This window comes from Schistocerca gregaria, chromosome 8 (assembly GCF_023897955.1).
Source record: "Schistocerca gregaria isolate iqSchGreg1 chromosome 8, iqSchGreg1.2, whole genome shotgun sequence".
Classification (NCBI taxonomy): Eukaryota; Metazoa; Arthropoda; class Insecta; order Orthoptera; family Acrididae; genus Schistocerca; species Schistocerca gregaria.
Window position 1 is genome coordinate 8,862,377 of NC_064927.1, and position 23,707 is coordinate 8,886,083.

General features: G+C 45.6%; 8 non-coding genes across 8 annotated transcripts; all 8 read right to left on the reverse strand.

The window, feature by feature from the left end:
- Positions 1-4,431: 4,431 nt before the first annotated feature.
- Trnak-cuu (transfer RNA lysine (anticodon CUU)) lies at positions 4,432-4,504 on the reverse strand. The gene has a single exon. It is a non-coding gene; the product is annotated as a tRNA-Lys (tRNA).
- Positions 4,505-5,947: 1,443 nt separating this feature from the next.
- Trnak-cuu (transfer RNA lysine (anticodon CUU)) lies at positions 5,948-6,020 on the reverse strand. Its single transcript has one exon. It is a non-coding gene; the product is annotated as a tRNA-Lys (tRNA).
- Positions 6,021-7,425: 1,405 nt separating this feature from the next.
- On the reverse strand, positions 7,426-7,497 carry Trnak-cuu (transfer RNA lysine (anticodon CUU)). Its single transcript has one exon. It is a non-coding gene; the product is annotated as a tRNA-Lys (tRNA).
- Positions 7,498-8,937: 1,440 nt separating this feature from the next.
- On the reverse strand, positions 8,938-9,010 carry Trnak-cuu (transfer RNA lysine (anticodon CUU)). Its single transcript has one exon. It is a non-coding gene; the product is annotated as a tRNA-Lys (tRNA).
- Positions 9,011-10,443: 1,433 nt separating this feature from the next.
- Positions 10,444-10,516, reverse strand: Trnak-cuu (transfer RNA lysine (anticodon CUU)). The gene has a single exon. It is a non-coding gene; the product is annotated as a tRNA-Lys (tRNA).
- A 1,424-nt stretch (positions 10,517-11,940) lies between these two features.
- On the reverse strand, positions 11,941-12,013 carry Trnam-cau (transfer RNA methionine (anticodon CAU)). Its single transcript has one exon. It is a non-coding gene; the product is annotated as a tRNA-Met (tRNA).
- Positions 12,014-13,437: 1,424 nt separating this feature from the next.
- Positions 13,438-13,510, reverse strand: Trnak-uuu (transfer RNA lysine (anticodon UUU)). The gene has a single exon. It is a non-coding gene; the product is annotated as a tRNA-Lys (tRNA).
- Positions 13,511-15,276: 1,766 nt separating this feature from the next.
- On the reverse strand, positions 15,277-15,349 carry Trnak-cuu (transfer RNA lysine (anticodon CUU)). The gene has a single exon. It is a non-coding gene; the product is annotated as a tRNA-Lys (tRNA).
- Between the last annotated feature and the right edge of the window lie 8,358 nt (positions 15,350-23,707).

Sequence of the window (23,707 nt, forward strand, 5' to 3'; positions counted from 1 at the left end):
AACCGAGCCGGCGCAGCAGAAGCTCTAAAAACGAATGGGACACACGATCAAAGGCCTTACTAAAATCAACAAATAAAAGCGCACAGGAAATATTGGTGACAGCGACAATCGACACGACATCACGATACCCCGCCAGAGACGTCAATATAGAGCGCCCTGGAAAGCAGCTTTGACAAGGAGGTATCACAGGTGTAAGCAAGAGGGATAGACGTGCATTAACAGCCCTAGCGGCCGTCTTATAGTCAAAATTTAATAGGGTTAAAGGACGAAAGTCACTAGCTGTCTTCAAACCAGCAGATTTAGGTATCAGGACAACCGTACCTCTCTTGAAATCGGCTGGAATTGTGCCACCATTCAAGATTTCATTCACAATATCCGTAGAAACAGGCCCTACAATAGGCCAAAAGCGAACAAAAAACTCCTTAGGTAGGCCATCAGGACCAGGAGATTTGTGAGATGCTGAACAAACAATGAAAGCTGAAATTTCGTCTGCAGTAAAAGGAGCTAAAAATTTCGCATTATGGTCCTCTGTTAAAACTGATGGGATAGCAGTTAAAATCTCGTCAACATCATTCGGATCAGAATCAGCCGCAGTATATAACGTCTCATAGTAGCAGGTAAGTTCATGGCTTATTTGATTCTGTAAGGTAAGCCGGCGACCATCAGCTGCCATAAGGCCGTCAATCAATACACGTCGACGGTTCTTGTGGTGACGAAACAGATGGTACATAGAAGTCATTTCATGTGCTAACGTGGACGGTGGTTTAGATTTAATCTTCAATCCTTCCATCTGAAGCCGCTTAATACTAAGTAGCTTGGCCTTAATTTTCCGAATCTCAGAAAGGTGGGCACATGTCATTGTAGAAGTATCATAAAGTTCGCGAAGCACCGAATAGTAATATTCAAAAGTCAGTTTCAGATCTCGCGCTCTATTATAACTGTAGGACATTAAAGTGCGACGTAGTTTTGGCTTCACACAGTGGATCCACCAATGAAGCTTAGACGGATAGTATCGCAGAGAACGTAAACAAAAGTCCCAAGCCGTCTGTATTAGAGGTTCGATGTCAGGGTCATCGAGCAAGGAGACATTTAATTTCCACAGCGGCCTATAAAGTTTAAGAGGTTGACGCTCCAAATTAATTATAACAGCAAGGGCACAATGATCCGTAAAACTGGCTGGAATAACATCTACATCTAAAACAGAAACACTAAGGGGATCAGAAATATACAATCGGTCAAGTCGACTACTTGAGGTGACAGTAAAAAATGTAAATTTAACTAAAGTGGGGTGTTTAACCTCCCACGCATCGCGTAGTCGTAATTGACGTACAAGAGAATGTAGCTCGAAACAATAATTAAAATGAGGGGATTGGTCTTTAGCTTGTAACACACAATTAAAATCGCCCCCCAATATCAAGGTCGCAGGATTTTTTCGTAAAAGGTAAATCAGATCCTCTTTATAAAAACGAGACCTTTCCTGCCGCTTGCTAGAACCAGAGGGGGCGTAAATGTTAACCAAGGTCGTGTCAAATAACCGACAACCAATGCCCCGTCCCGAGTCTAAAAGCTCAATTTCGGTAACGGGGATACCGTCACGAATTAGGAAAGCAGTACCTGCAGAAAACTCAGGTGCAAAATTTATAATAGTGCGAAAACCAGGAACAAACAGGTGTGCAACGGAGACTTCCTGCAGGAAAACAATATCAGCTGCAGAGTCATAAATAAACTGCTGCAGAGACGCTAACTTCAGAGCAGATTGAATGCCATTTATATTTAAGGTAATAAACGTGTACGCCTGCAACATCAACCAAAAAATGGGAAATGAACCCAAATTACACCACACTAGAAGCAACTACATCCATATCATCAACATCAGACATGGCAGAGGGTGATTGTCCAGAATCAACGGAATCGGAGTCGTCCTTCGCATGCTTATGTTTCTTCCGCACCGCGTGGAGATTGGGGGGCACTTTCACCCGACGACGTATCTGATGCACACCAGATTCAAGAGCAGGCGGAGTGGGGGGTTCGAGATCAGGCACGTCAACCAAAGCGTCCGAAGGATTAGCAGGGCGAGAGGAGTCAGAAGGAGGAGCCATCAAGGGGAAAACTGCATCAGGAACATCGGCACCGGTTTCAGAATGTGTAGGTATTGGAAGTGTAGGAGGTGGTAAGATAGGTTTGGAGTCTGCTGATGCGGAGCGCGCAGTTCTAGGAGCGGTTTTCCGACAAACAGCCGTCTCCACCGAAGTGTCGTCAACATGTTGTGATGCCTGTGGCGGTGGGGATGTCAACAACACCTCGACCGAATGTTGTGGCTCTTGCGCCGACGGCATGGCAGCAAGTTTGACGTCATCAAGCAAAGCAGGAGAGACAGCGGGAACAGATTCCGAAACAGTCATGGGAGATTCTGGAATTCTCTCATCAGATTCGCAAACCGGCTGCGAAACAGCAGCTTCGTCATCAGTGCTACCGGTATCACTAGCACGACGGCGTTTGTTGTTGGTAACAGACGGAATCGGTATAGGAGCAGCCGATACGTCTGGGCGAGTGGGTAGCGGAGGAAAACCTGCATCAGGGGAGGGTGACACCTGTTGTGAAGAAGCTACTGCAGGAGGCAGATAGGAAACAGTGGAGGAAGCTGCTGGCACAAGATCGGCAACCGTTAATTTGCGGCGCTGTGCTAGGCCATTTTTAAGCACAAATACCCGCTTAGGGCAATTAGCTCGAACATGACCATGTTCATTACATAGGAAACATGTACCAAGCTGCCCCTCATAAGTAAGATGTACACGATAACCACATACAATCAGATGGGACGGTATATTAGACTTAATATGCATTTCAACTGATCTGACACCATTATAACATTGCAGCTTATGTTGTGCAGACCAACGTTCATTTCGAATTGACCGAACAGTACCATAACCAAGCAAAGCTTCCTTAAGATAGCTGTTGTCAACTTCAGGGGGTAAATTATAAACCCGAACTGTGGTATACGTAATTTCAGCATTTGAGACAGTAACACTGCTAACAGAACCATCCCTATGACGGAACGACACTTGCTCACCATGTTTAAGTAATATCTTATCCATCAAAACCGAGTTCAACAATTTCACAAAAAAGCAGTATAATTCTGTATCAAAATACGCCGTATGTACCTGGTCCGATGTAATGCCAATCGTGTCCACAATCCATTCGTGAATTTCCAACGATGTCGGTTGGACATTCCTGGTAGCCTTGTTAAACTGAAAACTGAGACTACACTTCCGCGGAAAAAAACCGGGAAGCCATAACACTTAATTAATGCGGCAAAAGCCGCAATACAACGCAAGACACAAAACAAACACTAAGGCAAAGAAACAACGAAAAACAGAAGACAAAGAAACGTCACACACAGAAGGTAAATATTCACAACCCGAGGGTAACGGCGGATCGAATACACAGCACGTCCGATCGCTGTCGCGTCTCAAGCGGAACTATCCATTAGGCCACACAGTCACTGACGACCAAGTGCAACTTGTATATGACTCATCTCGAAACGCTCACACCCCTGATAATTTGTGTTTTCGTTCTACTCAGCCGCTGCCCTTGCTCTTTCCCACCAATTCGTTACATTCAACCTCTTACGTGACCGACCAAATATAGACTGGGAAACAAGACCACACACTTTGTGCATACGGAATCGAAGGCAGGGCGTGCCTCGCCGCATTTGCCACGAAGGCCATTTGCTACTTCTGCAGAAGCGGCGGCGGCGGCGACGACGACGACGACGACGACGACGACGACGACGACGACCGCGAGAGGCTCTGACATATGTGAGAAATACATCTATAAAATGTAATTCAGACTGCCTCGTCCCACCTTATGCTGTACCGCTTTGGCAAAGGCTTTATCTGCGCCATTCGCCTTAATCACATCTGAGAGTAATTCTTAATAAAAGTCATGTCGCTAATTGTTCGTCATCACAGATACTGTTTGCTATACGGCCACGACGCGCAACTGATTTCCAAAATTCGACTTCTTCCTTTGAGGATGGAACTCACGACCCTTGGTTTACTAGTCCAGTGCTCTACCACTGAGTTAAAGGGGCGCGTCGTAGCGGTACTTTTGCGTACTTCGTCCTTACGGTCATCTGGATCATCAGACTTCAGCTGACAACACTTCATATTACCGACTAATATTTGCAGCTATGGCGACCCATTACTGCTTGGCTACACATCTGACACGTAACCGATGTCCTCTCCAAACAACAACACTTGCATTTCAGAACATGTCTTTCACACATGTCTACAAAATCACCTTCACCTTCAAATACAGTTTCCTTGCGACTGACAGAGACGTAGGCAAAGTTTAAAGTTGCTATTTCCATTACATCACGTTAATCAGAAAAACGGTAATTTACATCTGCAGCGGAACGAAATTCCGTTCCGCCCAGCGTGGGGCTCGAACCCACGACCCTGCGATTAAGAGTCTCATGCTCTACCGACTGAGCTAGTCGGGCTGCTTCGGTGAATACTTGCCGGGCAGCACGTCACACAGTACTCGTTTGGGTTGGGTGGTCCCATACAGAATCTCTCCATGCTGCCTAATGTTTTCCTAGCGTCACACTCGTCTCGTACTTCACTTTTATTTTATAATAATTTCTGAGAGGTAAAGGAATTCCATGACAACCTGCAAAACTAGTGGCGTCAAAATTAACACTCATACTTGATGTGACTCAAAAAGCGAACGAGTTACTTTCCGACGTTGTTTTAGATGTGCAAGTGCTAGCGGAAACTCGCGGTGACGGCACTCTGCCGACCATTTCGCTAGTTAACACCGGTCTTGTAGTGTGTGTTTCAAGCTCAAGAGCATCTCCAAGCAGAAAATGGTCAACTGCAACATTCAGACGGTTTCGTACTGCTCAAATGCTACATTAAAACGGTATGTTTCTTATTCAGAAACGATAAAACACGAGCGTGACAGCATTCGAACCTGTAATCTTCAGATCTGAAGTCCGACGCCTTATCCATTAGGCCACACAGTCACTGACGACCAAGTGCAACTTGTATATGACTCATCTCGAAACGCTCACACCCCTGATAATTTGTGTTTTCGTTCTACTCAGCCGCTGCCCTTGCTCTTTCCCACACATTCGTTACATTCAACTTCTTCCGTGACCGACCAAATATAGACTGGGAAACAAGACCACACACTTTGTGCATACGGAATCGAAGGCAGGGCGTGCTTCGCCGCATTTGCCACGATGGCCATTTGCTACTTTTGCAGAAGCGGCGGCGGCGACGCCGCCGACGACGACGACGACGACGACCGCGAGAGGCTCTGACATATGTGAGAAATACGTCTATAAAATGTAATTCAGACTGCCTCGTCCCACCTTATGCTGTACCGCTTTGGCTAAGGCTTTATCTGCGCCATTCGCCTTAATCACATCTGAGAGTAATTCTTAATAAAAGGCATGTCGCTAATTGTTCGTCATCACAGATACTGTTTGCTATAGGGCCACGACGCGCAACTGATTTTCAAAATTCGACTTCTTTCTTTGAGGATGGAACTCACGACCCTTGGTTTACTAGTCCGGTGCTCTACCACTGAGCTAAAGAGGCGCGGCCTAGCAGTATTTTTGCGTACTTCGTCCTTACGGTCGTCTGGATCATCAGACTTCAGCTGACAACACTTCATATTACCGACTAATACTTGCAGCTATGGCGACCCATTACTGCTTGGCTACACATCTGACACGTAACCGATGTCCTCTCCAAACAACAACACTTGCATTTCAGAACATGTCTTTCACACATGTCTACAAAATCACCTTCACCTTCAAATACAGTATCCTTGCGACTGACAGAGACGTAGGCAAAGTTTAAAGTTGCTATTTCCATTACATCACGTTAATCAGAAAAACGGTAATTTACATCTGCAGCGGAACAAAATTCCGTTCCGCTCAGCGTGGGGCTCGAACCCACGACCCTGTGATTAAGAGTCTCATGCTCTACCGACTGAGCTAGTCGGGCTGCTTCGGTGAATACTTGCCGGGCAGCACGTCACACAGTACTCGTTTGGGTTGGGTGGCCCCATACAGAATCTCTCCATGCTGCCTAATGTCACGTACTTCACTTTTGTTTCATAATCATTTCTGAGAGGTAAAGGAATTGCATGACAACCTGCAGAGCTAGTGGCGTCAAAATTAACACTCATACTTGATGTGACTCAAAAGGCGAACGAGTTACTTTCCGACGTTGTTTTAGATGTGCAAGTGCCAGTGGAAACTCGCGGTGACGGCACTCTGCCGTCCATTTCGCTAGTTAACACCGGTCTTGTAGTGTGTGTTTCAAGCTCAAGAGCATCTCCAAGCAGAAAATGGTCAACAGCAACATTCAGACGGTTTCGTACTGCTCAAATGCTACATGAAAACGGTATGTTTCTTTTTCAGAACTGATAAAACACGAGCGTGACAGCATTCGAACCTGTAATCTTCAGATCCGAAGTCCGACGCCTTATCCATTAGGCCACACAGTCACTGGCGACGAAGTGCAACTTGTATATGACTCATCTCGAAACGCTCACACCCCTGATAATTTGTGTTTTCGTTCTACACAGCCGCTGCCCTTGCTCATTCCCACCCATTCGTTACATTCAACCTCTTACGTGACCGACCAAATATAGACTGGGAAACAAGACCACACCCTTTGTGCATACGGAATCGAAGGCAGGGCGTGCCTCGCCGCATTTGCAACAATGGCCATTTGCTACTTCTGCAGAAGCGGCGGCGGCAACGACGACGACCGCGAGAGGCTCTGACATATGTGAGAAATACATCTATAAAATGTAATTCAGACTGCCTCGTCCCACCTTATGCTGTACCGCTTTGGCAAAGGCTTTATCTGCGCCATTCGCCTTAATCACATCTGAGAGTAGTTCATAATAAAAGGCATGTCGCTACTTGTTCGTCATCACAGGTACTGTTTGCTATACGGCCACGACGCGCAACTGATTTCCAAAATTCGACTTCTTCCTTTGAGGATGGAACTCACGACACTTGGTTTACTAGACCAGTGCTCTACCACTGAGCTAAAGAGGCGCGGCCTAGCGGTACTTTTGCGTACTTCGTCCTTACGGTCGTCTGGATCATCAGACTTCAGCTGACAACACTTCATATTACCGACTAATATTTGCAGCTATGGCGACCCATTACTGCTTGGCTACACATCTGACACGTAACCGATGTCCTCTCCAAACAAGAACACTTGCATTTCAGAACATGTCTTTCACACATGTCTTCAAAATCACCTTCACCTTCAAATACAGTTTCCTTGCGACTGACAGAGACGTGGGCAAAGTTTAAAGTTGCTATTTCCATTACATCACGTTAATCAGAAAAACAGTAATTTACATCTGCAGCGGAACAAAATTCCGTTCCGCCCAGCGTGGGGCTCGAACCCACAACCCTGTGATTAAGAGTCTCATGCTCTACGACTGAGCTAGCCGTGCTGCTTGGGTGAATACTTGCCGGGCAGCACGTCACACAGTACTCGTTTGGGTTGGGTGGTCCCATACAGAATCTCTCCATGCTGCCTAATGTTTTCCTAACGTCACACTCGTCACGTACTTCACTTTTATTTTATAATCATTTCTGAGAGGTAAAGGAATTGCATGACAACCTGCAGAGCTAGTGGCGTCAAAATTAACACTCATACTTGATGTGACTCAAAAGGCGAACGAGTTACTTTCCGACGTTGTTTTAGATGTGCAAGTGCCAGTGGAAACTCGCGGTGACGGCACTCTGCCGACCATTTCGCTAGTTAACACCGGTCTTGTAGTGTGTGTTTCAAGCTCAAGAGCATCTCCAAGCAGAAAATGGTCAACAGCAACATTCAGACGGTTTCGTACTGCTCAAATGCTACATGAACACGGTATGTTTCTCTTTCAGAACTGATAAAACATGAGCGTGACAGCATTCGAACCTGTAATCTTCAGATCCGAAGTCCGACGCCTTATCCATTAGGCCACACAGTCACTGGCGACGAAGTGCAACTTGTATATGACTCATCTCGAAACGCTCACACCCCTGATAATTTGTGTTTTCGTTCTACACAGCCGCTGCCCTTGCTCATTCCCACCCATTCGTTACATTCAACCTCTTACGTGACCGACCAAATATAGACTGGGAAACAAGACCACACACTTTGTGCATACGGAATCGAAGGCAGGGCGTGCTTCGCCGCATTTGCAACGATGGCCATTTGCTACTTCTGCAGAAGCGGCGGCGGCGACGACGACGACGACGACGACGACGACCGCGAGAGGCTCTGACATATGTGAGAAATACATCTATAAAATGTAATTCAGACCACCTCGTCCAACCTTATGCTGTACCGCTTTGGCAAAGGCTTTATCTGCGCCATTCGTCTTAATCACATCTGAGAGTAATTCTTAATAAAAGGCATGTCCGTAATTGTTCGTCATCACAGATACTGTTAGCTATACGGCCACGACGCGCAACTGATTTCCAAAATTCGACTTCTTCCTTTGAGGATGGAACTCACGACCCTTGTTTTACTAGGCCAGTGCTCTACCACTGAGCTAAAGAGGCGCGGCCTAGCGGTACTTTTGCGTACTTCATCCTTACGGTCGTCTGGATCATCAGACTTCAGCTGACAACACTTCATATTACCGACTAATATTTGCAGCTATGGCGACCCATTACTGCTTGGCTACACATCTGACACGTAACCGATGTCCTCTCCAAACAACAACACTTGCATTTCAGAACAGGTCTTTCACACAGGTCTACAAAATCACCTTCACCTTCAAATACAGTTTCCTTGTGACTGACAGAGACGTAGGCAACGTTTATAGGTGCTATATCCATTACATCACGTTAATCAGAAAAACGGTAATTTACATCTGCAGCGGAACAAAATTCCGTTCCGCCCAGCGAGGGGCTCGAACCCACGACCCTGAGATTAAGAATCCCATGCTCTACCGACTGAGCTAGCCGGGCTGCTTCGGTGAATACTTGCCGGGCAGCACGTCACACAGTTCTCGTTTGGGTTGGGTGGTCCCATACAGAATCTCTCCATGCTGCCTAATGTTTTCCTAACGTCACACTCGTCACGTACTTCACTTTTATTTCATAATCATTTCTGAGAGGTAAAGGAATTGCATGACAACCTGCAGAGCTAGTGGCGTCAAAATTAACACTCATACTTGATGTGACTGAAAAGGCGAACGAGTTACTTTCCGACGATGTTTAAGATGTGCAAGTGCCAGTGGAAACTTGCGGTGACGGCACTCTGCCGACCATTTCGCTAGTTAACACCGGTCTTGTAGTGTGTGTTTCAAGCTCAAGAGCATCTCCAAGCAGAAAATGGTCAACAGCAACATTCAGACGGTTTCGTACTGCTCAAATGCTACATGAAAACGGTATGTTTCTTTTTCAGAACTGATAAAACACGAGCGTGACAGCATTCGAACCTGTAAGCTTCAGATCCGAAGTCCGACGCCTTATCCATTAGGCCACACAGTCACTGACGACCAAGTGCAACTTGTATATGACTCATCTCGAAACGCTCACACCCCTGATAATTTGTGTTTTCGTTCTACACAGCCGCTGCCCTTGCTCTTTCCCACCCATTCGTTACATTCAACCTCTTACGTGACCGACCAAATATAGACTGGGAAACAAGACCACACACTTTGTGCATACAGAATCGAAGGCAGGGCGTGCCTCGACGCATTTGCCACGATGGCCATTTGCTACTTCTGCAGAAGCGGCGGCGGCGACGACGACGACGACGACGACCGCGAGAGGCTCTGACATATGTGAGAAATACATCTATAAAATGTAATTCAGACTGCCTCGTCCCACCTTATGCTGTACCGCTTTGGCAAAGGCTTTATCTGCGCCATTCGCCTTAATCACATCTGAGAGTAATTCTTAATAAAAGGCATGTCGCTAATTGTTCGTCATCACAGATACTGTTTGCTATACGGCCACGACGCGCAACTGATTTCCAAAATTCAAGTTCTTCCTTTGAGGATGGAACTCACGACCCTTGGTTTACTAGTCCAGTGCTCTACCACTGAGCTAAATGGGCGCGGCCAGCGATGCTTTTGCGTACTTCGTCCTTACGGTCGTCTGGATCATCAGACTTCAGCTGACAACACTTCATATTACCGACTAATATTTGCAGCTATGGCGACCCATTACTGCTTGGCTACACATCTGACACGTAACCGATGTCCTCTCCAAACAACAACACTTGCATTTCAGAACATGTCTTTCACACAGGTCTACAAAATCACCTTCACCTTCAAATACAGTTTCCTTGTGACTGACAGAGACGTAGGCAAAGTTTATAGTTGCTATTTCCATTACATCACGTTAATCAGAAAAACGGTAATTTACATCTGCAGCGGAACAAAATTCCGTTCCACCCAGCGTGGGGCTCGAACCCACGACCCTGAGATTAAGAGTCTCATACTCTACCGACTGAGCTAGGCGGGCCGCTTCGGTGTTACTTGCCGGGCAGAACGTCACACAGTACTCGTTTGGGTTGGGTGGTCCCATACAGAATCTCTCCATGCTGCCTAATGTTTTCCTAACGTCACACTCGTCACGTACTTCACTTTTATTTCATAATCATTTCTGAGAGGTAAAGGAATTGCATGACAACCTGCAGAGCTAGTGGCGTCAAAATTAACACTCATACTTGATGTGACTCAAAAGGCGAACGAGCTACTTTCCGACGTTGTTTTAGATTTGCAAGTGCCAGTGGAAACTCGCGGTGACGGCACTCTGCCGACCATTTCGCTAGTTAACACCGGTCTTGTAGTGTGTGTTTCAAGCTCAAGAGCATCTACAAGTAGAAAATGGTCAACAGCAACATTCAGACAGTTTCGTACTGCTCAAATGCTACATTAAAACGGTATGTTTCTTTTTCAGAACTGATAAAACACGAGCGTGACAGCATTCGAACCTGTAATCTTCAGATCCGAAGTCCGACGCCTTATCCATTCGGCCACACAGTCACTGACGACCAAGTGCAACTTGTATATGACTCATCTCGAAACGCTCACACCCCTGATAATTTGTGTTTTCGTTCTACACAGCCGCTGCCCTTGCTCTTTCCCACCCATTCGTTACATTCAACCTCTTACGTGACCGACCAAATATAGACTGGGAAACAAGACCACACACTTTGTGCATACGGAATCGAAGGCAGGGCGTGCCTCGCCGCATTTGCAACGATGGCCATATGCTACTTCTGCAGAAGCGGCGGCGGCAACGAAGACGACCGCGAGAGGCTCTGACATATGTGAGAAATACATCTATAAAATGTAATTCAGACTGCCTCGTCCCACCTTATGCTGTACCGCTTTGGCAAAGGCTTTATCTGCGCCATTCGCCTTAATCACATCTGAGAGTAATTCTTAATAAAAGGCATGACGGTAATTGTTCGTCATCACAGATACTGTTTGCTATACGGCCACGACGCGCAACTGATTTCCAAAATTCGACTTCTTCCTTTGAGGATGGAACTCACGACCCTTGGTTTACTAGTCCGGTGCTCTACCACTGAGCTAAATGGGCGCGGCCTAGCGATACTTTTGCGTACTTCGTCCTTACGGTCGTCTGGATCATCAGACTTCAGCTGACAACACTTCAGATTACCGACTAATATTTGCAGCTATGGCGACCCATTACTGCTTGGCTACACATCTGACACGTAACCGATGTGCTCTCCAAACAACAACAATTGCATTTCAGAACATGTCTATCACACATGTCTACAAAATCACCTTCACCTTCAAATACAGTTTCCTTGCGACTGATAGAGACGTAGGCAAAGTTTAAAGTTGCTATTTCCATTACATCACGTTAATCAGAAAAACGGTAATTTACATCTGCAGCTGAACAAAATTCCGTTCCGCCCAGCGTGGGGCTCGAACCCACGACCGTGAGATTATGAGTCTCATGCTCTACTGACTGAGCTAGCTGGGCTGCTTCGGTAAATACTTGCCTGGTAGCACGTCACACTGTACTCGTTTGGGTTGGGTGGTCCCATACAGAATCTCTCCATGCTGCCTAATGTTTTCCTAACGCCACACTCGTCACGTACTTCACTTTTATTTCATAATCGTTTCTGAGAGGTAAAGGAATTGCATGATAACCTGCAGAGCTAGTGGCGTCAAAATTAACACTCATACTTATGTGACTCAAAAGGCGAACGAGTTACTCTCCGACGTTGTTATAGACGTGCAAGTGCCAGTGAAAACTCGCGGTGACGGCACTCTGCCGACCATTTCGCTAGTTTTCACCGGTCTTATTGTGTGTGTTTCAAGCTCAAGAGCATCTCCAAGCAGAAAATGGTCAACAGCAACATTCAGACGGTTTCGTACTGCTCAATTGCTACATTAAAACGATATGTTTCTTTTTCAGAACTGATAAAACACGAGCGTGACAGCATTCGAACCTGTAATCTTCAGATCCGAAGTCCGACGCCTTATCCATTAGGCCACACAGTCACTGACGACCAAGTGCAACTTGTATATGACTCATCTCGAAACGCTCACACCCCTGATAATTTGTGTTTTCGTTCTACTCAGCTGCTGCCCTTGCTCTTTCCCACCCATTCGTTACATTCAACCTCTTACGTGACCGACAAAATATAGACTGGGAAACAAGACCACACACTTTGTACATACGGAATCGAAGGCAGGGCGTGCCTCGGCGCATTTGCAACGATGGCCATTTGCTACTTCTGCAGAAGCAGCGGCGGCAACGACGACGACCGCGAGAGGCTCTGACATATGTGAGAAATACATCTATAAAATGTAATTCAGACTGCCTCGTCCCACCTTATGCTGTACCGCTTTGGCAAAGGCTTTATCTGCGCCATTCGCCTTAATCACATCTGAGAGTAATTCTTAATAAAAGGCATGTCGCTAATTGTTCGTCATCACAGATACTGTTTGCTATACGGCCACAACGCGCAACTGATTTTCAAAATTCGACTTCTTCCTTTGAGGATGGAACTCACGACCCTTGGTTTACTAGTCCAGTGCTCTACCACTGAGCTAAAGAGGCGCGGCCTAGCGGTACTTTTGCGTACTTCGTCCTTACGGTCGTCTGGATCATCAGACTTCAGCTGACAACACTTCATATTACCGACTAATATTTGCAGCTATGGCGACCCATTACTGCTTGGCTACACATCTGACACGTAACCGATGTCCTCTCCAAACAACAACACTTGCATTTCAGAACATGTCTTTCACACATGTCTAGAAAATCACCTTCACCTTCAAATACAGTTTCCTTGCGACTGACAGAGACGTAGGCAATGTTTAAAGTTGCTATTTCCATTACATCACGTTAATCAGAAAAACGGTAATTTACATCTGCAGTGGAACAAAATTCCGTTCCGCCCAGCGTGGGGCTCGAACACACGACCCTGAGATTAAAAGTCTCATTCTCTACCGACTGAGCTAGCCAGGCTGCTTCGGTGAATACTTGCCGGGCAGCACGTCACACAGTACTCGTTTGGGTTGGGTGGTCCCATACAGAATCTCTCCATGCTGCCTAATGTTTTCCTAACGTCACACTCGTCACGTACTTCACTTTTATTTCATAATCATTTCTGAGAGGTAAAGAAATTGCATGACAACCTGCAGAGCTAGTGGCGTCAAAATTAACACTCATACTTGATGTGACTCAAAAGGCGAACGAGTTACTTTCCGACGTTGTTTTAGATGTGCAAGTGCCAGTGGAAACTCGCGGTGACGGCACTCTGCCGACCATTTCGCTAGTTAACACGGGTCTTGTAGTGTGTGTTTCAAGCTCAAGAGCATCTCCAAGCAGAAAATGGTCAACAGCAACATTCAGACGGTTTCGTACTGCTCAAATGCTACATTAAAACGGTATGTTTCTTTTTCAGAACTGATAAAACACGAGCGTGACAGCATTCGAACCTGTATTCTTCAGATCCGAAGTCCGACCCCTTATCCATTAGGCCACACAGTCACTGACGACCAAGTGCAACTTGTATATGACTCATCTCGAAACGCTCACACCCCTGATAATTTGTGTTTTCGCTCTACACAGCCGCTGCCCTTGCTCTTTCCCACCCATTCGTTACATTCAACCTGTTACGTGACCGACCAAATATAGACTGGGAAACAAGACCACACACTTTGCGCATACGGAATCGAAGGCAGGGCGTGCCTCGCTGCATTTGCCACGATGGCCATTTGCTACTTCTGCAGAAGCGGCGGCGGCGACGACGACGACGACCGCGAGAGACTCTGACATATGTGAGAAATACATCTATAAAATGTAATTCAGACTGCCTCGTCCCACCTTATGCTGTACCGCTTTGGCAAAGGCTTTATCTGCGCCATTCGCCTTAATCACATCTGAGAGTAATTCTTAATAAAAGGGATGTCGCTAATTGTTCGTCATCACAGATACTGTTTGCTATACGGCCACGACGCGCAACTGATTTCCAAAATTCGACTTCTTCCTTTGAGGATGGAACTCACGACCCTTGGTTTACTAGTCCACTGCTCTACCACTGAGCTAAAGGGGTGCGGCCTAGCGATGCTTTTGCGTACTTCGTCCTTACGGTCGTCTGGATCATCAGGCTTCAGCTGACAACACTTCATATTACCGACTAATATTTGCAGCTATGGCGACCCATTACTGCTTGGCTACACATCTGACACGTAACCGATGTGCTCTCCAAACAACAACACTTGCATTTCAGAACATGTCTTTCACACGTGTCTACAAAATCACCTTCACCTTCAAATACAGTTTCCTTGCGACTGACAGAGACGTAGGCAAAGTTTAAAGTTGCTATTTACATTACATCACGTTACTCAGAAAAACGGTAATTTACATCTGCAGCGGAACAAAATTCCGTTCCGCCCAGCGTGGGGCTCGAACCCACGACCAAAATGTTAAGAGTCTCATGCTCAGACTTCAGCTGACAACACTTCATATTACCGACTAATATTTGCAGCTATGGCGACCCATTACTGCTTGGCTACACATCTGACACATAACCGATGTGCTCTCCAAACAACAACACTTGCATTTCAGAACATGTCTTTCACACGTGTCTACAAAATCACCTTCACCTTCAAGTACAGTTTCCTTGCGACTGACAGAGACGTAGGCAAAGTTTAAAGTTGCTATTTCCATTACATCACGTTAGTCAGAAAAACGGTAATTTACATCTACAGCGGAACAAAATTCCGTTCCGCCCAGCGTGGGGCTCGAACACACGACCCTGAGATTAAGAGTCTCATTCTCTACCGACTGAACTAGCCGGGCTGCTTCCGTGAATACTTGCCGGGAAGCACGTCACACAGTACTCGTTTGGGTTGGGTGGTCCCATACAGAATCTCTCCATGCTGCCTTATGTTTTCCTAACGCCACACTCGTCACGTACTTCACTTTTATTTCATAATCGTTTCTGAGAGGTAAAGGAATTGCATGAAGAAATGCAGAGCTAGTGGCGTCAAAATTAACACTCATGCTTGATGTGACTCAAAAGGCGAACGAGTTACTCTCCGACGTTGTTATAGATGTGCCAGTGCCAGTGAAGACTCGCGGTGACGGCACTCTGCCGACCATTTCGCTAGTTATCACCGGTCTTGTTGGGTGAGTTTCAAGCTCAAGAGCATCTCCAAGCAGAAAATGGTCAACAGCAACATTCACACGGTTTCGTACTGCTCAATTGCTACATTAAAACGATATGTTTCTTTTTCAGAACTGATAAAACACGAGCGTGACAGCATTCGAACCTGTAATCTTCAGATCTGAAGTCCAACGCCTTATCCATTTGGCCACACAGTCACTGACGACCAAGTGCAACTTGTATATGACTCATCTCGAAACGCTCACACCCCTGATGATTTGTGTTTTCGTTCTACACAGCCGCTGCCCCTTGCTATTTCCCACCCATTCGTTACATTCAACCTCTTACGTGACCGACCAAATATAGACTGGGAAACAAGACCACACACTTTGTGCATTCGGAATGGAAGGCAGGTCGTCCCTCGCCGCATTTCCTACGATGGCCATACCCTACTTCTGCAGAAGCGGCGACGACGACGACGACGACGACGACGGCGAGAGGCTCTGACATATGTGAGAAATACATCTATAAAATGTAATTCAGACTGACTCGTCCCACCTTATGCTGTACCGCTTTGCAAAGGCTTTATCTGCGCCATTCGCCTTAATCACATCTGAGAGTAATTCTTAATAAAAAGCATGTCGCTAATTGCTCGTCATCACAGATACTGTTTGCTATACGGCCACGACGCGCAACTGATTTCCAAAATTCGACTTCCTCCTTTGAGGATGGAACTCATGACCCTTTCTTTACTAGATCAGTGCTCTACCACTTTTTTTTTTTTTTTGTGCGTGTGTTGTATTCCATGTTCAGAGATTTGTCCTGGGCCTTCACGGCTACCGTAGCGGCGAGAGGGCCCACGAAGTCCCCACCGTACTTCACCCCAGGCAGCAATCCCCTACTTCTGGTCTGCAACACTCTTTCTGTTGTTTGTTGTTCTTTTTAGTGCTTTCGTTGTGTTGTTGGTTTGTTTATCAACTTTTATAATTGTTAATTTTTTATTATAATTTATTTATTTATCTTTATTTTTTTTGTTTTTTTTTTAATAGAAAATGAAACAAGGAACTCTGGTCCTCTAGAAAAACAGAAGAAAATAAAATAGTCCTTGTCGTATCACTGTTCAGTATACGTCACTGTGACATTTGAAGAAGAAAAGAAAAAAAACAAAGCAATGTAGAAAATTCGCATATCGTTTCCTGTAATGTCTCGTCTGCGAAAGTATGTGAAACTGTAATGCCAGGTAAAGACAGAACGCCGCCTCACTCTTGGGTCCTTGCGTCTGTAAATAATGAACATAATGACCCTTCAACCAATTGACAGAGTTCCGTTTGGTGTTCGGGTACGGCACTGAATCCGGATACAGGAAATCTTCAGGTTTAATACAAAGCTGGGAAGTCCTCATAATCGTAGCCAGTTTTCGGCGAATGCATGGCCAAACTGCTTGGACAGTGGTGCACAGAAAACGATGTTCATCAGTATCAGGCAAGTTGCACGTAAGGCACAAAGGTGAGTCAGCCAAATGTAGAGCATGATGTCGTGAATTGGTACTTATTTTACGGTTCACGACCCTGTACCAAGAGGCTTTCACTGACGTTGGTAAATCACGGCTATGTATGTTTTTCCATATCACTGGCCAGCGATGATTGGGGTATTTGTGTTCGATGTTGTTCCTGTTCTTGGTTGCCAGTAGTTTATTATAAACTAACTTCACCACGGAAAGCTCATTTTCTGGGAGAGTTGACCGTACGTAACTGAACTCAATGAAAAAGCTCTTAAAGTGAGTCAGCGCAGGCGGAATATGTTGAACAGAGACGGGAGGCTGCAGGCAGGCCGGCGCTATTTCGGTTAACAAGTGAGCCGTTAGACTGTTCGGTAACGACCTCCACCGTTTGTAGGTGGTGCATACGTACAAAGCTCGTGACTTGGAAAGAACATCTGTTAAATTTAAGCCTCCATCGGTCGTGGAGAGAGTGAGCGTATCGTACTTGACTTTAAAAATGTGTCCACGTGTGACAAAATGGCCTAGAGCGGACATCATACGCTTCGCTGTCTCCTGTGGCATGGGCAGTACTTGTGCAACGTAGTTAATCTTTGAGGTGAGGTAGACATTAGCGAAGGTGACTTTCTGCAGTTCATCAAGGCTCCTTAGGTAGTGGGTCTGCATGCAAGCACGCATACTTGCCAGGAGATTCCTATAGTTCACCGCAATTGTGTGCTGTATGTTGCTCCTGTACTCAATACCAAGGCATTTCATTTTAGAAAGTAGTTGCAACTGACCGTGATGGTGCAGCGAGATGCCGCGTCCTATGTTCATAATGCCAGATTTCCTGGCATTCATCTTCGCACCCGCAACAAGTTCGTAGTTTTTGACGATCTGAAGGGCTTCCTCGACTTCACCTTCGTCCATGAACAAAAATCCGACGTCATCCGCATATGCAGTACAAACAATCTTAAAGCCGTGGATGGTTAATCCTTGTAGACGCTGTGTCAAGGTGACAAGCAAAGGCTCAATGGCAATGGCAAACAAGGCCATTGACATAGGGCATCCCTGTCGCACTGAATTAGTAATATTAATCGATGCGCTCAGCTGGCCATTCACCATGAGTCGAGTTACTCCTTTACGAAGGAGCTCATGTATAAGATTGATAAAACGTAGTGGAAATCCCATGGCATGCATCGTCCGGATGAGAAACTGATGGTTTACTCTGTCGAATGCCTTTGAAAAGTCAAGGGAAACTAGCGCACACCGTATCTTGCACGCATCTGCAATGGCTATGACGTCCCTGTATTGAGACAAATTTTGGAAGATCGTCCTACCGACACCTCCACTGGTCTGGTACTGACCAATGACAGTATTTATCAACATTTTCAATCTATTAGAAATAATACGTACTAAAATTTTGTAGTCACTGTTCAGTAAAGTAAGCGGCCGAAAATCATCAACAGAACTGCACATTGGGCGTTTTTCCACACACAGTCACTGACGACCAAGTGCAAACTTTGTTATGACTCATCTCGAAACGCTCACACCCCTGATGATACGTGTTTTCGTTCTACACAGCCGCTGCCCCTTGCTATTTCCAACCCATTCGTTACATTCAACCTCTTACGTGACCGAACAAATATAGACTGGGAAACAAGACCACACACTTTGTGCATACGGAATCGAAGGCAGGGCGTGCCTCGCCGCATTTGACACGATGGCCATTTGCTACTTCTTCAGAAGCGGCGGCGTCGTCGATGACGACGACGACGACGACGACGACGACGGCGAGAGGCTCTGACATATGTGAGAAATATATCTATAAAATGTAATTCAGACTGCCTCGTCCCACCTTATACTGTACCGCTTTGGCAAAGGCTTTACCTGCGCCATTCGCCTTAATCACATCTGAGAGTAATTCTTAATAAAAGGCATGTCGCTAATTGTTCGTCATCACAGATACTGTTTGCTATACGGCCACGACGCGCAACTGATTTCCAAAATTCGATTTCCTACTTTGAAGATGGAACTCACGACCCTTGGTTTACTAGACCAGTGCTCTACCACTGAGCTAAAAAGGCGCGGCCTAGCGGTACTTTTGCGTACTTCGTCCTTACGGTCGTCTGGATCCTCAAACTTCAGCTGACAACACTTCATATTACCGACTAATATTTGCAGCTATGGCGACCCATTACTGCTTGTCTACACATCTGACACGTAACCGATGTGCTCTCCAAACAACAACACTTGCATTTCAGAACATGTCTTTCACACGTGTCTACAAAATCACCTTCACCTTCAAATACAGTTTCCTTGCGACTGACAGAGACGTAGGCAAAGTTTATAGTTGCTATTTCCATTACATCACGTTAATCAGAAAAACTGTAATTTACATCTGCAGCGGAACAAAATTCCGTTCCGCCCAGCGTGGGGCTCGAACCCACCACCAAAATGTTAAGAGTCTCATGCTCAGACTTCAGCTGACAACACTTCCTATTACCGACTAATATTTGCAGCTATGGCGACCCATTACTGCTTGGCTACACATCTGACACATAACCGATGTGCTCTCCAAACAACAACACTAGAATTTCAGAACATGTCTTTCACACGTGTCTACAAAATCACCTTCACCTTCAAATACAGTTTCCTTGCGACTGACAGAGACGTAGGCAAAGTTTAAAGTTGCTATTTCCTTTACATCACGTTAGTCAGAAAAACGGTAATTTACATATACAGCGGAACAAAATTCCGTTCCGCACAGCGTGGGGCTCGAACCCACGACCCTGAGATTAAGAGTCTCATTCGATACCGACTGAACTAGCCGGGCTGCTTCCGTGAACACTTGCCGGGAAGCACGTCACACAGTACTCGTTTGGGTTGGGTGGTCCCATACAGAATCTCTCCATGCTGCCTTATGTTTTCCTAACGCCACACTCGTCACGTACTTCACTTTTATTTCATAATCGTTTCTGAGAGGTAAAGGAATTGCATGACAAAATGCAGAGCTAGTGGCGTCAAAATTAACACTCATGCTTGATGTGACTCAAAAGGCGAACGAGTTACTCTCCGACGTTGTTATAGATGTGCCAGTGCCAGTGAAGACTCGCGGTGACGGCACTCTGCCGACCATTTCGCTAGTTATCACCGGTCTTGTTGTGTGTGTTTCAAGCTCAAGAGCATCTCCAAGCAGAAAATGGTCAACAGCAACATTCAGACGGTTTCGTACTGCTCAATTGCTACATTAAAACGATATGTTTCTTTTTCAGAACTGATAAAACACGAGCGTGACAGCATTCGAACCTGTAATCTTCAGATCTGAAGTCCGACGCCTTATCCATTTGGCCACACAGTCACTGACGACCAAGTGCAACTTGTATATGACTCATCTCGAAACGCTCACACCCCTGATGATTTGTGTTTTCGTTCTACACAGCCGCTGCCCCTTGCTATTTCCCACCCATTCGTTACATTCAACCTCTTACGTGACCGACCAAATATAGACTGGGAAACAAGACCACACACTTTGTGCATTCGGAATGGAAGGCAGGTCGTCCCTCGCCGCATTTGCTACGATGGCCATACCCTACTTCTGCAGAAGCGGCGACGACGACGACGACGACGACGGCGAGAGGCTCTGACATATGTGAGAAATACATCTATAAAATGTAATTCAGACTGACTCGTCCCACCTTATGCTGTACCGCTTTGCAAAGGCTTTATCTGCGCCATTCGCCTTAATCACATCTGAGAGTAATTCTTAATAAAAAGCATGTCGCTAATTGCTCGTCATCACAGATACTGTTTGCTATACGGCCACGACGCGCAACTGATTACCAAAATTCGACTTCCTCCTTTGAGGATGGAACTCATGACCCTTTCTTTACTAGATCAGTGCTCTACCACTTTTTTTTTTTTTGTGCGTGTGTTGTATTCCATGTTCAGAGATTTGTCCTGGGCCTTCACGGCTACCGTAGCGGCGAGAGGGCCCACGAAGTCCCCACCGTACTTCACCCCAGGCAGCAATCCCCTACTTCTGGTCTGCAACACTCTTTCTGTTGTTTGTTGTTCTTTTTAGTGCTTTCGTTGTGTTGTTGGTTTGTTTATCAACTTTTATAATTGTTAATTTTTTATTATAATTTATTTATTTATCTTTATTTTTTGTTTTTTTTTTTAATAGAAAATGAAACAAGGAACTCTGGTCCTCTAGAAAAACAGAAGAAAATAAAATAGTCCTTGTCGTATCACTGTTCAGTATACGTCACTGTGACATTTGAAGAAGAAAAGAAAAAAAACAAAGCAATGTAGAATGAAGGAAAGAAAAAAAAAATACTTCTTTCATCGAAGAACGACTTCTAAAAAATTCGCATATCGTTTCCTGTAATGTCTCGTCTGTGAAAGTATGTGAAACTGTAATGCCAGGTAAAGACAGAACGCCGCCTCACTCTTGGGTCCTTGCGTCTGTAAATAATGAACATAATGTCCCTTCAACCAATTGACAGAGATCCGTTTGGTGTTCGGGTACGGCACTGAATCCGGATACAGGAAATCTTCAGGTTTAATACAAAGCTGGGAAGTCCTCATAATCGTAGCCAGTTTTCGGCGAATGCATGGCCAAACTGCTTGGACAGTGGTGCACAGAAAACGATGTTCATCAGTATCAGGCAAGTTGCACGTAAGGCACAAAGGTGAGTCAGCCAAATGTAGAGCATGATGTCGTGAATTGGTACTTATTTTACGGTTCACGACCCTGTACCAAGAGGCTTTCACTGACGTTGGTAAATCACGGCTATGTATGTTTTTCCATATCACTGGCCAGCGATGATTGGGGTATTTGTGTTCGATGTTGTTCCTGTTCTTGGTTGCCAGTAGTTTATTATAAACTAACTTCACCACGGAAAGCTCATTTTCTGGGAGAGTTGACCGTACGTAACTGAACTCAATGAAAAAGCTCTTAAAGTGAGTCAGCGCAGGCGGAATATGTTGAACAGAGACGGGAGGCTGCAGGCAGGCCGGCGCTATTTCGGTTATCAAGTGAGCCGTTAGACTGTTCGGTAACGACCTCCACCGTTTGTAGGTGGTGCATACGTACAAAGCTCGTGACTTGGAACGAACATCTGTTAAATTTAAGCCTCCATCGGTCGTGGAGAGAGTGAGCGTATCGTACGTGACTTTAAAAATGTGTCCACGTGTGACAAAATGGCCTAGAGCGGACATCATACGCTTCGCTGTCTCCTGTGGCATGGGCAGTACTTGAGCAACGTAGTTAATCTTTGAGGTGAGGTAGACATTAGCGAAGGTGACTTTCTGCAGTTCATCAAGGCTCCTTAGGTAGTGGGTCTGCATGCAAGCACGCATACTTGCCAGGAGATTCCTATAGTTCACCGCAATTGTGTGCTGTATGTTGCTCCTGTACTCAATACCAAGGCATTTCATTTTAGAAAGTAGTTGCAACTGACCGTGATGGTCCAGCGAGATGCCGCGTCCTATGTTCATAATGCCAGATTTCCTGGCATTCAACTTCGCACCCGCAACAAATTCGTAGTTTTTGACGATCTGAAGGGCTTCCTCGACTTCACCTTCGTCCATGACCAAAAATCCGACGTCATCCGCATATGCAGTACAAACAATCTTAAAGCCGTGGATGGTTAATCCTTGTAGACGCTGTGTCAAGGTGACAAGCAAAGGCTCAATGGCAATGGCAAACAAGGCCATTGACATAGGGCATCCCTGTCGCACTGAATTAGTAATATTAATCGATGCGCTCAGCTGGCCATTCACCATGAGTCGAGTTACTCCTTTACGAAGGAGCTCATGTATAAGATTGATAAAACGTAGTGGAAATCCCATGGCATGCATCGTCCGGATGAGAAACTGATGGTTTACTCTGTCGAATGCCTTTGAAAAGTCAAGGGAAACTAGCGCACACCGTATCTTGCACGCATCTGCAATGGCTATGACGTCCCTGTATTGAGACAAATTTTGGAAGATCGTCCTACCGACACCTCCACTGGTCTGGTACTGACCAATGACAGTATTCATCAACATTTTCAATCTATTAGAAATAATACGTACTAAAATTTTGTAGTCACTGTTCAGTAAAGTAAGCGGCCGAAAATCATCAACAGAACTGCACATTGGGCGTTTAGGGATTAAAACCATGATGCCTTCCACGAGAGCCTGAGGAACATTAAAATCAGGCCGTAAAATTTCATTAAACATACTCAACAACTTGGGCTTTAATTTGTCGCGGAAAGTAAGATAAAATTCGGCAGTGAGACCGTCGGGTCCCGGCGATTTATTTTTCGGACTTCGTGATAGCGCAGAATCCAATTCGTCTTCATCAATTTCTAGCATGAGAGTTTCGACTTCAGCAGCACCCAAAGTCCTTTGCAAGTTATTGAGTAATTCATCGTGAGTTCCATCGTCGGTATGTGTCGTTGCCAGCAGATCTGCCAGGTGATTGTGAAGTGCGGTCCGTATGTCTTGTTGCCGCGTGAGCGCAACGCCTTCACTCAACTGAAGACGAGTTATTAATCTCCGCCGCCCCCTCTTATTTTCACGAATG